We start from the raw sequence: 14512 nt of genomic DNA, 5'->3' as shown, positions 1-14512 counted from the left end.
AATGTGAAAACGCACTTATACTTATACCTACTGTTTGTTTGTCACTTCGTCGCAGACGTCTAAAGCCTAATGAAATCCTTACCGGATCATTGCCATTAAATTATTATAAATAAGGGTTCCTGTTCCTAGTTGACTAGGGAACCCTAAAAAACATATCAGAAATGAATCAAAGGACCGAAAACTCTGACATGTTCGAAGATATTTTATAATATGCCAACCCTAGCGACAATTGGACGAAAACGGCCGGGTCAGGGCTGCTACATTGTATTGTGTAGGCACGCTTAATATGTATAATCACATTACATACATACATACAATCACGCCTGTATCCCATAAAGGGGTAGGCAGAACACATGAAACTACTAAAGCTTCAGTGCCACTCTTGGCAAATAAGGGGTTGAAAGAAAACGAAAGCCTCTCGCCTACGCCACACTTTAACCCATATCCCATAGTCGCCTTCTACGACACCCACGGGACGAAAGGGGGTGGTGAAATTCTTAACCCGTCACCACACAGGCACACAATATGTCTTTAAAATGTCTTTATAATCACATTATGTCTTTAAAATCGAAATAAGATGTCATATATTGAAGAAAAAATAACGGACACCACCAGTGGCGAAGGCCGATTTCGACCCGGCGTCTTTAGCAATCCGGGCTAACTCCATGAACCCCTAGGCCACCCCGTCAAAGCGGAAGCCGTCGAAATTTCTCTTCTATATGTCGTCTTTGTAAGACTAGACGCCTTTGACCAACTATAAGGGCAAGCAGTAGGTGCTTGCACCTCCTATACGAAACCTTTACAGGTTTACGATATAGCTAGAGAGACTGGTGCTGCCATCTATACGCAACTTTCTTAAAATAATTTGATTTGTTCCCATAGGTGCACATTATGTCTTTGTTGATTGTTTCTTAATTGCCGAAAAGATTGTTTCTTAAGTAAAATAATGTAAAGTTAATTTTTTAGTCACTAATATAGCTTAAGTGTTATATATGTAACTACTAATATTATATGGGCCCTGCCTGAAATAAACAAATTTTTTTGTTATTTTTTTTTTAAGTGTCCTGAGTCGACGCTGCATAGGGTGGACGCACGCTCGCCCACTCGCTGCACGCCCCGCCGACCGCTCCGCTCCGAGCGTCCACTCAAACCTTACACTTAGATATACTTAGAAAAAAAAACCATTTCCAATCCCATCTACGACCAGTTTTTACCACGTTGCTTGCGGTCGCTGTCAAACCCAAGAGGAAGCGGCAGCCCTATCAAGAGGAACTCCAACGGGCCATTACCCGGCCGTTTCCGGCGGCAGCGACGCATATCCGCCACTGATGATAAACAAAGGGTCAAAGGGCTTCCGGCTGAGGGTTCCCAGAAGTTAATGCTAACTAAGTTTTTATAGCGCCTTATTCTGGGCACAATGGTTTTTCAAATGTAAGGAGCGGTTCAAAGACGAGATAGAAGACACGTTTCTGATTTTTTGATCTATTAGTGCTAAGGTATGTGCACAGTAGATATAAGTGGTATGTGTAAGTACTTTACATCTGAGGTGCGGCCTAGTTAAACTTATAAAAGTCCTCAAGTTGATACGTCAAAAAGGATAAAAAAGGCACAAAGCATAATGGCTTTCAAATTTTCAAAGCGGTGGGGTTTGGTTATGTTCCATTAAATACAGTCTAGTTTGCTTACCCCTAAAAGTCCTAAAGTAAGTAAATAAGAACCAAAACGGGGCAAAGGGCTTCCTATCTGAGGGTTCCCAGAAGTTTAACACTTCTTGGAACCCTCAGATTAATTCTAAGCTGCTAAAACTAATGCTAACTTTTATAGCGCCTTATTCTGAACATAACGGTTTTCAAATATTAGGAGCCGTTCAAGGACGAGAGACCTAATGGCATTTATGAATTTGATCTGATCTAGTATTAAGTTAAGTGTAGGTACAGTCGCCATCAAATATACATCGGAGTTGCCAAAGCTCTCAAAAATATCTGAGATCGGAACACGCCCCTATTGTCAAGAAGTTAGTTTGTAAGAGCTTTAGCAGGCCTACGTCACTCGCTCGCGGTCGTGCGTTAAGTACCTATACGCTAGCCGTTCATTCGGATGAACAAGTGGCAGAGGGGCGCCACGCGCCAGCCTGTGTAATCGCGTGGCAGGTAGCTACTATTCTTCTGAGTTTTACGTAGTAACTTATTAGTATTAGTTAAATAAAGCGTAATAGGTATTTGTCGTTTTGCGGGCGAGTGAAGGATCTGTTACGTTAGTAACTTAAGTTCTAATAATCTGCTTTAGCAACTCCGATATTTCTGATGGAGACCCTATGTAGCAGTGGCGACGCGTGAAAATGTTTGTTGGTAAAGCCGGAGGTGTTTTTGGGATCTGTTTTGTATGGACTTCTACAGATACCTACTGCAGAATTTTAGGGTACCCATTGGGAATCGAGTTGTATCGACGCTACGCCACTGCTATGTAGTACCTAATACATTCTGTGACTGTTTGCCTTCTGTGAAGACTTTCTGTTCTGATTGAACTCGGGAGAGCAAAATAGGGATATTTTGCTCCCAGTTTCTAAATTACCGACACCTTTTTTTTTACATGGGGAATGCGTTTACGCATACCGCCGGGTTTGAGATGGTGCATGTGCATGTGCAACCCGGCTGGTTATATGGGGCTCGAGGCTGTAGAGAGGCCCCACTACCCACTAAACCCCATGGTGTCCTCTCACCGCTTTATGTGCGGGGTCCCGGGTAACTGTTACTGCGTCCGCGGCCCCGCAACGGAAACTACCGACACCTGCCACAAGGCTATACCTACTTATACAGTTTTTTTCAAAACGCTTTCTCAGCTTATTTGAATGAACGCAGCATGAACGGAGCCGCCGACGGCCCGCATTCCGCCGTGTCATAGAGAAATGTAAGAATAGAGTGCTCATTCCGTCCTTCAAAAGCATTAGTTGTCGTTCCAAAGCCATTATTATTTCATAGTCGACAACTAGCAGTGATTTCGTCAGTATCTACTACTACTTATACTTGGAATTAGATGTCTGAAGATGTAGTAAGAGTGGCAACTTTCAAAAACGTATCAAAAACTACTTTACTCTCAACAGTTTCAACTTAGTCAACAAATTGAGTTCCGTTTGATCCCGTATAATATTCGCTGAAAATGGTTGAGTAGTTTTTTTTTACTTTTCGTTTGCGGTGACATCTATTATCAAGTAGCAGTACAGGTTCTTCAAGAAGCAGGTATTTAGGGTTCTCAAAGGTCGGCAACGCATAAGTGGCTCCCCTGATGTTGCTTATGTCCATGGGCGGCGATGACTGCTTACCATCAGGCGGCTCGTCTGCTCGTTTGCTGCCTATTTCATAAAAAAAGGCCCCGTAGCTGAATGGCATTTCTGCGACGCGAAACGAAAACGAAACGCCGCGAAAGGTAGTCTGGCTCTGTCGCGCTAATACGCAAGAACGATAGAGATAGATATCTACGAGCGTTTCGTTTCGTGAACGTTTGTGCATTCGGCTACGCACGCTGATGATATTGTAACTTGACGGTAGATGTCGACTGTGAAAATAGTAATAGCTTTTGTAAGACCTGTGGCCTATTTCTCGAAGCTACAAGTTACAATTTACAAGTTGAAAAGAGACTTCCACTTGTAACTTTCAGCCTTGAGAAACGGGCCACTGATGTATGGAGTGAGCACTCTCACTTCTTTCTTCTATGGCCGCGTTGACCGACCACACCTGCCGCCACCCACACGGACAAACAATGTGAGATTACCCGGCAGCGTTACAGGCTTTATTTATATAGCTAAGCCTTATGTTAGTTCTGTTAGATAAAACACTACACTAGAATATCTTCATGTAGGGACTTACCCACTTAAGGGCCCATTACACGGTGCGAGAATTTGTGTGAATCGCATGTGAGATGGTATGGAATCGCATTATTTCTAAAGTCGCATGCGATTTGCGGGCCGTCTAAATCGGCCTTTAGAAAAAAATCGTAGAGGATACAAGACATATGTACCTACAATAAGGTAAACAGTGTTTAAAGTTGTTTAAAAAAATAGACAGATAATTTTCAAAATGGAAAAATTAAATATGTATTAATATTTGGTTAAGGCCCACTTGCACCAACCACTTAACTCAGGGTTAGTGGGCTGTCATCTGTCAAATTCCATATAAAATGGTGGGTTAACCTTCGGGTTAACCCTCCATTTTCGTTGGTGCAAGTGGCCCTAAGAGGTTTATTTAGGTTTACATGGAAATCGCCATATTACATAATTACACTTTATTTGTTAATAGAAATTAGAGTTGTAACTGGGCTGCTCGGTGTTTTGCTTTTGATGGCGGTTCTATATGTACTAACCGGCATGCCGCGTAAAGGCGTGAAAGTAATTTTCTATGAAAACGTCGAGAAAATGCTGGACAGAATTGCTAGCATGTACACTTAGTACATTCAATTTTACAGTTTCTAGAATAAGTCCACCACCAACTCCTTTGTTATTCTTAAGTATTTGATAGCATCTTTCATCAGTTCCACTCAGTACTAAAGTTACTAAACCGCGCAAAATCGTGCGTTTCGACCGACATTGCATCACGCGAGTATGATCCATTATAATGAGCCGGTTCGTTGAACCTTGCCAACAAATAACAATGCTTTATACTACAATCTTTGTCCTTTAAAACCTATATTTGCAGATATGCAGATAGAGAGGTTTGCAGACATTGGTTCAATCATCAGCTCATCGTGTCATCTCGCTTTGTGTGGTAGGGCACAGCACAGAGGACGTCATTCCAAATCTAGGGCAGAGCTCAACTGGGGAAGTGCCTTCACCTTACAGAAACCGCAGCCAAATACCACTAGGCCCTACTTATAGTGTTATCAAATCAAATCACAACCCTGAAAGCTCAACGAAGCTTCATCAGTGTAGTATTTAATAGATGGCGCTAAAAAATGAGGTAGGTACGATTCTTAGTATGGAGACTGTCAATCCTATATAAATATTCCTTGCCATAAGTGCGTTTTCACATTATCCGGTCCGATATCGGATGTCGGAAGGATTTCAAAGGCAAAAATCAAAGATGATCAAAGATGTGTTAAGGTTAGCATGGAAACACCGCGCATGTTTCATCGTTGGACTACCAATAATAAGTCAAACCAGTGTACTAACAGAAAATGAAAGTTTTTAAGAAACCAAATGACCTACACAGTAGTTGGTAAACCAAGTGGTAGTAATCCTTCGCCGAGTTTCTTCATCAAATTAATGCGATGGTACTAAATCCTCGCGTTGTCGTAATCATTATAGGTTTTAACTGACTTGCTAAGTCAAACGAATAGAGACGGGTAAAATCACGCAAAGTAATACACCATTACATTTCAAATATTCCACCTTGATATCAAGTGCCTACTTTACGAGTACATTTAAAATAAACACGTTTAATAAAAGAAAACATTTGCCTCACCTTTAGTGAGAGACCTAATTGAAGGTATGACTGCCTAAAATTGGAACATTCTCATTAAAATTTAAGAGATCCTCACGTGATGATCCATCATAATGACCTAAGTGGTTCATTGAACCTTTCAACAATACTGCGATAATCTTTGGCCTCGATATAAGACCTACATTTGTGTATAAACAAGATCGTTTAAATAGCTACGAATATGACGTAGGGCATGCACCTGATATGCAAGTTCTGGTAGATTCGTAATGGACTAATTATTTTTTTAACTATTCAAAATCAACTTATTTGATTAATGCTCGAAATTTCCATGATATGACACAAATAAGGATCTTCCGCGATAGAACCAAATTAAATTCAAATAGAACGCGATAGAACCAAATTAAACCAAATAGATTCTACGAGTACCCAGTGGCGGCTGGTGAAAATTTCTGCTAGGCAACACGGAGCAAAAAAAAAAACTACCTAAACATTAGGTACTTTCCTAGTACTTAGTCAATTTTAGGCAAGCCGATGGGAATCGGCTTGTATGGACAAGCCGCTGCTGACTGTACTCGTAGAATCTGTAAGGTACGAAAAGAGAACTGTCGTAGAATGTAGGTGTACGTACTTATAGTCCCGCATTTTAGGAGCTTAATCTTTCTGCAGAGACTCTATAATATAGACATTCGATATCCAATGTGCGGACTTACTTAACCTCCTGGATCTTGAAGGTATTAAATCTGGAAAACCTGTATTTTTTTCGTAAAAATCGATTTAATAAGTAACCAGTAACGTAGGAAAAATAGTTAAAAAAATTATAGTGTTTTCCCCTCGATTTTTCCTTATGGGCTCAGGCGAGTACATGGGGCCCGTTAAGCAAGCAGAACTTGCGGTAACATTGCTCAATGCTACATCTGGGAGCTTGAAACTTACAATTGCAAGCTTGAAACGTTTGAGCAACGTTTGAGCCATATTGATGTTAAACGCTTTCGGCCGCGCTGTAGATAAACCCTGTAAGTTTCCCAGATCGGATTTTTACAACTTTCTATAACTTTGAATAGCAATGTTGCTGATACATTGAAATATAAACTTACTAGAAAGTTATGACGAAAACTTTTAAGAAGTTCATTTTTGTACATTGCATCAATAGCACATTATGCAACTTGTCCGTAACATACATGCTATTCATTGCGGCAATGTTACATTCATAATACACCAAAAAGTTTGATGTTGTATATTGTATTGACTTTTCACCGATACCTTTCAATGCGTTACAAATATAACATTGCTTTAATAACTCTAATGAAGTTCCTTGCAAGTTACGCATGTAATGTACCTAAAAGTAGCTCTCATAATGTTTCATTTGAAACTTCTGGAAATGATTATATTTGGTATGTTGTGTCAACAAATCACTGGTAACTTTTGTGAAAGTTACTTGTGAACCGTTCACACAATATTTCATAGGGATATTTCAGGGAACGTGATTTTTGTGGTTGGTAGGACGTCACAAATATAACTGCCCGCAAGGTGCTCTGCAAGCTGCGTGAGCCTGAGCGAGCCTCGTGCGGCTGCCAGCTGCCGGTTCAAAGAGAACTCGCTTGATTCGATCGCGATTCTATTGAAACAAGCTAGATTCTCTCCAAAAGCCGACAGCCAAAGGCTAGCGCGCGAGTACGCTCGACAGGTTCGGATCCGTGCGCAGCTTACAGATACTACCCAGCATAATTTTAATGATTATGTATGATCAAAATAACTATAAACGAAAAAGTCAAACTTAAAAAATACCTCACACAAAAATCATTGATTGTAAAACAAAAACATGGATATACAGACAACATAATTATTTTATTTAAAGTTTTTTCTTCAGACCGCAAAAACAGCACCATACTAATGAAAAATGATATGAATACTTATGTAGAGTTAGACATTTGAATTGAACATAAATGTTATCATAATACACACAAACACTATTTTAAAACACTGCGTGAATACTACGACGGTTAAGAGCCCGCAGGACCCGAGCTCCTTCTCATATTTGAGGAGACCACCCGTCGCGCTGAAGAGGCGTCACTAAGGCCGTTCGCAGACGCACCTTCTCAAGTCCTCCTCGCCTCAAGTGACATACCTGCAAAAAAATAAATTCATTCAATCTATAATTCTGATTGTACACATGAAACATGAGTTTGCCGCTGATGAGATGAAGGATTTATGATAATTATTTTGTATGATTTAACTTATTGATTATTTGTTTGTCCTTTCCAGTACTCAGGACCATGGGGTCCCGGACATTTGGGAGGCATGTGTGGGGCCGAAGCCAACAGCACGGCCTCTGTGCTGTTGGCTTCGGCTGTGCTTTCTAGACAATTTACTCTAAATGTAATGTGACACTACCCGGCGATTATCCCTGTCCGCACTATAGTAATGCACCCAAGGACAAGCGCCGGTTAGTGTAGAACTATTGATAGAAAAAGGTAAATAAAAGAAACCGGGCTATTAGGTTGAATTGCTGGTGGACTTGTAACCGGTACTATGGGAGACTATGGCACCTGCCTTGATCATATTATGTTATAAAAACATGAAAAAATAGGCAGGCGGTGACTAGCCAATTATTATTATTTGCCTGCTCTCATCCTGCACAGTCTCCAATACGTCTGCACGATTTCTTAGAAACTGATAAGTCTTCAAGAGGAGACTTTGCAGTGTGGTTTTGTACATGGAATTTTCCTGTACTTAAAATATTTTATACCATACAAAATTACAAATGAAGCATTAGATAATTATAAGAAACACATTGGCAAAAGTTATTTTTAAATCAAATTTCTATTGAATATGTCTGATAGCGTACATTGGGGTAATTTCGAAAGTCACAGAAAAATCACCATTATTTCCATCATATCAATGTTCCCCTTTCGAAATTACCAGAGCATTTCTGTGGTTCGAAATTGCCCCAACGCACCCTAAATGAGTTGACGTCACTAAACACGAAAGTCGTACTATTTCCATAATTAGCAAACTTAAAAAGAAGCTGATTTGTGTGCTACTCTGCGGCGGCGGCATATGTACGTATGATGTTTATGACTATACCTATACTGCCCTGCTAAGCCGAGTGGCGCTGTCTCAAAACCAAATGATTTTGGAAACGTAAACGTCAGTGATATTATTATTTATTTAGGTAATCACAAACATAAATCTCTAATTAATTTACATAGTATCGTTAAACCAATAAGGTTTGTCTCGATACCTATTCCACAGATACCTATAGATACTTTATAAGTTAATTATGGATTTTCGTTTGAGATAGCGCTTTTCGGCTTAGGCCTCCTAAGTATAGGGGGAAACGAAATAATGGGCTTTGAGCGTGGAAGGAACAAATCTCCGTCTCACTTACCTGTACACCTGGCATAATAGCTCATAAGGTTCAGGTGTAATGCGGAATTACTGAAAGTAATGATTTTTTCAATACGTACATAATAAACGACATTTGTACATCAATTTCCATAAGAAAAAAGTAAATAATGTAGATTCTATCTATGAGTACTGATACAATCAAAGCCCATTATTTCGTTTCTCCCTATAGGTGCAGTCATAAACATCATACGTACATATTGTACGTTATACGTAATTACGTACATCATTTTACCATATAGTTAGTTGAAGTTCATTATGAAGGCGCCGCCGCCGCCGCCGCGCCGCAGAGTAGCACACGCTGAATTGACTAAAAGGAAAGTAGACTATTCTTTCCACTTAATGCTAGTATTGCTAGTGACGCCGTGTCTTGCGAGGGCGACGGTCGCCGTCGCGTCTCACACTTCCATATCGATAAGGTTTGATTTCGTATACGTCGCATCGCCCACGCAAGACACGGCGTTAGTTACACTGTCCAGTTTTTGGACAACTATATATATTATAAGAGTGACCCACAGGTCAGTGCGTTCCCTAAGCGAATTCAAGGCTCTCAAATTTGTTGAAACATGGTCTACAATAGGGTGGTCCACATTTGTATGGAAGAAAAATAAATATGACTAATCCTTTCTCCACATGGTTCCCTTTGTTCTATTATGAATTAGTAGTTTATGTACCAAATTTTAACCCATTTGCTCATTATTTACAGGTCGCTCAAGATACATTTAAAATTGGATATCTCCTATAATAAAATAAAAACCGAAATAATTAAAACATTGCAAACTGCCCGGTTCATGTTTTATTTAGCTCTAATGAAATAGGGAAAAATATAATTAAACCATTAAAATACCTCCATGTAAGATTTTTCTTTAGTCAAGTTCATTTCATACATTTCAGTATGGCATTATTGCTTTATTTTGAGCGACCTCTAAATAAAGTCTGATTGTTCTCAAAATTGGTTGACATGATTTTAATAAGTTTTCGTGTAGAAATAACCATGTGGAGCTCAAACAATAAAAAACATTTTTTTTGGACCACCCTAGTCTACAATAAATTTAATCGACTTATGAGATTTGTTATTCATAGTAAAGTGTAAAAATAACCGGCCTAGAGCGTGTCGGGCCACGCTCAGTGTAGGGTTCCGTAGTTTTCCGTATTTTTTATTAAAAACAACTGAACCAACTTCAAAACAATTTTCCTAGAAAGTCTTTATAAAGTTCTACATTATAAACTGAAATAAATGTCATATACAAAGAAAAAATGACCAAGGCATTCTATATTTCCTATGAAATAATTTAATTTGGTCTTAGAGTGAAGTTCTACATTTGTATTTTTTTTTTTAAACATATGGTTCAAAAGTTAGAGAGGGGACACACTTTTTTTCCTTTAGGAGCGATTATTTCCGAAAATATTGATATTATCAGAAAACGATTTTAGTAAACCCGTATTGATTTTTAAATACCTATCCAACAATATATCACATGTTGGGATTGGAATGAAAAAATCAGTCCCCACTTTACCCTAACAAAACATTTTTTTCCGCTTCTTATTTTACCACTTTGTCGGCGTAATTGATATACATAATTACATATTGGCACCAAATTTCAGCTTTCTAGTGCTAACGGTTACTGAGATTATCCGCGGACGGACGGACAGACAGACAGACAGACAGACATGGCGAAACTATAAGGGTTGCTAGTTGACTATAGAATTCTAAAAATGATGTGAGATTGAGATGATTATTTATCAATACATTTTTATTATAGGCTACTTTCCTTCTAGTAAAATCAGTTTCTTTTTAAGAACTCTCAAAACGAATTTGAATGATTTGCTGATATGGAAATTAAACGAAAACGTGTCGACTGACGTCACGGTCAACTCCTATGATCATTATAAATTTCAATGAGATTTAAATAGAAATTGGGTTTAAAAATATGGCAGATTATTTTTAAAGGAAATTTCTATTTAAGTTTTGCTTCGTCAATATCCTCGCTCTTGTTATCACTACTGTCATTGTTGACATTTTGTATTTACTGAATGAAAATACAGAAATAAATTAATGAAGAGAAGGGTAAAATGTGCAAGCTAACCAAATTCCACCGGGCCAAACAAGGTGAGTGAGTGCACTGTCGCGCTGACACGTAGATCTGCAGTTGGAGAATGGCCTGTGGCACGAAGTAGCAGAGCACTGCGCCACAACCATCTGAAATGTCCGGTGCGTGAGCTAAGCAAGTGAAAATAACAGGGAGAAGCAAATATGCAGTGTTAGTTAATGAGGTGCAGAAACAGTTAATAAGAAAACCCAGGAATATTTATGAACACACACAAATAATTAGCAATTAAATGAACCCAAATGCTTAATTTACACAAATCTCTTGGGTTAATTAAACTGAGCTTGGACTATCAAAGGGTCATGTGGGACTATTTACGTGACGTGACGTTTTTATACTTGGTACACAATGAAACACAAAATAAATGTTGTAGACAAGATACAAATATTGTACCCTCGACGGCTTTATATTGTCAAGTTGTAATATCAGGCAATCACAACTGACTACATACCTAAGGGTCACTTGCACCACCGAAAATGGAGGGTTGACCCGAGGCTAACCCACCATTTCATATGGAATTTGACAGTTGATAGCCCACTAACCTTGAGTTAAGCAGTTGGTACAAGTGGCCCTAAATGAATTTATGCTTAACTGGGCCCTAAATGTCTGACGGAGGCACTAAAGATTCGATAAATCTGATTCTGTATCTGTACGTATTTACGTAGGTGGATAACTACAACTTTATAAAGTAGCAGACACTGAACAAAGAAACACTATTTTTTTTTCATAAACATTCAGTTTATCTTTAAATTTATATGCATGTAAATAACAAGTTACTTGGAAACTTGAAAACAACTCTGTGTTGATAAATTAGAACCAAATACAACCTTTGCAATTACGTACCGACAACTGTACTAGATTAACTGTATGTCACTTACGATTTTACAAGCTTTGATAATACTAAGTAACACTAATTATTATGCCACGAACTCACGACAATATTCACAAGTCAAAAAGGAAATCAAAGTAGACGTATAAATGGAACGCGCAACTACATACCTTTCTAAGCTTAAGAGAGATCTGCCGCGTCATTTGTAACCGACGAGTCCGACGACGACAGCGTGATGACTTGATAATAATACAGGCACTGGGATAGACTTCACTGGCCATTGCACGCAGGCCGGATCCTGTTGTTGATCGCCAACTTGTCCAGGATCGCGGCAGATGATGGGGCATGGGCAAAAACAACCCTGAACCTGAACACAGTATAAAAATATATTGATTTATAATGTTAAAAATAATTCGCGGATGCGACATGTAGGTCGTCGATTCAAGTGGGGCGCGAAGGCGGCGTAAGCGCTACCCGCGACGTGACGAGCCGTTTTTCTGTAATATGATATATTACACAAACCAACCTAGTCCCACAATAAACTATCTAACAGTTAACTGCCACATAGGCTGTAAATTGGTAATTAAATAGCAAATCTCACCATATTTCCGTCAGCTAACTCACAGAAGGACGCGCACCACGATAGAATAAATAAAAGATGGCGTCGCGTCGCGGTCCGGGGTTGCCAACTCTAAAACCGTGTTCAGAAACCGAGGGAAAATTATATTTAATATTATTTAGTTCCGTTACCGTCAGTGGCGAAAATGCATATCGTGATTTCGCTAGGACGGGTATATACAGGGTGTAAACCTAATACGGGCGAACAGTATAATAAGTTGTATTTGATAAGAAACGGCCCCTCTTAGTAATTAGTCTCTGGCATATAATTTATAAGTATTTAAAGAAGAAAATATTAATTTACGTGAAATGATCAATTAATGGTCCAAGACTTCCAAGAGCTGGCAGGATTTTGGAGTAGGTACTTGAGGCAACCTGTAAAGGTGCTCAGATGCTTCTCTGATCATAACCAACATCAGGTCTGCAAGTCTGGCAGCTGGGGAGTGGGGCTTTATCGAGCTATGAATTATTAAAGATTTAATTTTTTGGGGCCCATAAAAGGTGTTTGAGGCAACCTGGAATTATTAAAAAGTGAAAGTAGAGTTCCTCAGATGTCGCATAGTATTTATGCCAGATCATTTGGCCGGGTCCTTCACCGAGCCAGAACAGTGCAAAGTGGTAAAAAAAGAATTCCAAAAAGGTTCTTGCGGCAATCTGTCATTTTTACCAGTAAAATATGAGGGTCTAAATAGCCATCGAAAAATAATGCCATGACATGAGGTGGGGTCTGTACCCTGCCATTCGATCTTGAAAGTATTTTTTTTAGTTTTTCGTAAATAACTCGTAAACGGTAGCCCACAGCAAAAAAATATGTCAAACAGAAAATATGTACATAAAATTTTCTACAAGAAAGGTTATATACATTTTTTCGATAGGATCAATATAGAAAAGGATAATTTAGTAAGAAAGGTTTTTTTAATCGATTAAATGCTCCGTTTTTCGTCCATACCTCGTAAACGGTGGCCCACAGCAAATAACTATGTTAAACAGAAAATATCTACATAAAATTTCCTATAAAAAAGGTTATATAAGATTTTTCGCTAGGATCATTTTTTTAGTTGGAATGTATTTTTAAATAGATTACATGGGCCGTTTTTTGTTGATAACTTAAAAACGGTGGCTCACAGCTAAAAAAAAATAATGTTACACGGAATTAATCTACATAATATTTCCTACAAGAAAGGTTCTATAAGATTTTTCGCTAGGATCAATATTTTAGTAGGTAAGTTTTTTTAAATAGATTAATTTTAGTTGGAAAGTATTTTTAAATAGCTTACGTAGGACGTTTTTTGTTAATAACTCGAAATCGGAGGCTCACAGCCAAAAATAATGTTATACATAATTAATCTTCATAATATTTCCTATAAGAAAGTTTCTATAAGATTTTTCGCTAGGATCAATATTTTAGTTAGAAAGTATTTTTAAATAGATTTCATGGGCCGTTTTTTGTAAATACCTCGTAAACGGTGGCTCACAGCTAAATAAAATGTTCACAAGAAAATATCTTCATAAAATTTCCTACAAGAAAGGTCCTATACATTTTTTCGCTAGGATCAATGTGTGAGTGTGTTTGTCGGTTACCATTAAGGCGAGATTTACTTGTATCTTTTATGCATTTAAACTGACAAAGTGGCTTTATAGCAATCGACAAAGTGGGACGTTTTCACGTCCACACTCACATATTTTAGTTGAAAGTATTTTTAAATAGATTGCATGGGAAGTTTTTTGTTGATAACTCAAAAACGGTGGCTCACAGCCCAAAATAATGGTATACAGAAATAATCTACATAATATTTCCTACAAGAAAGGTTTTATAAGAGTTTTCGCTAGGATCAATATTAGTTGGAAATTATTTTTAAATAGATTTCATTGGCCGTTTTTGTAAATACCTCGTAAACGGTGGCCCACAGCTAAATAAAATGTTCACGAGAAAAAATTTAAATAAAATTTTCTATAAGAAAGGTTCTATACGTTTTTTCGCTAGGATCAATTTTTTAGTTGGAAAGTATTTTTAAATAGATTACATGGGCCGCTTTTTGTAAATAATTCGAAAACGGTGGCTCATAACCGGAAATAATCTATATAATATTGCCTACTAGAAAGGATATATAAGAATTTTC

At 38.3% G+C, this 14512-nt stretch overlaps 1 long non-coding RNA gene across 1 annotated transcript; it reads right to left on the bottom strand.

Moving 5' to 3' along the window:
• Nucleotides 1-7258: 7258 nt before the first annotated feature.
• LOC125229296 lies at nucleotides 7259-12773 on the bottom strand. The gene is made up of 4 exons (XR_007177381.1): nucleotides 12376-12773; nucleotides 11945-12141; nucleotides 10925-11037; nucleotides 7259-7557 (listed from the first exon to the last, which is right to left on the bottom strand). It is a non-coding gene; the product is annotated as an uncharacterized LOC125229296 (long non-coding RNA).
• Between the last annotated feature and the right edge of the window lie 1739 nt (nucleotides 12774-14512).

This window comes from Leguminivora glycinivorella, chromosome 9, assembly GCF_023078275.1.
Source record: "Leguminivora glycinivorella isolate SPB_JAAS2020 chromosome 9, LegGlyc_1.1, whole genome shotgun sequence".
In the NCBI taxonomy this organism is placed as follows: domain Eukaryota; kingdom Metazoa; phylum Arthropoda; class Insecta; order Lepidoptera; family Tortricidae; genus Leguminivora; species Leguminivora glycinivorella.
This window is presented reverse-complemented; position numbering and strand designations above follow the sequence as displayed.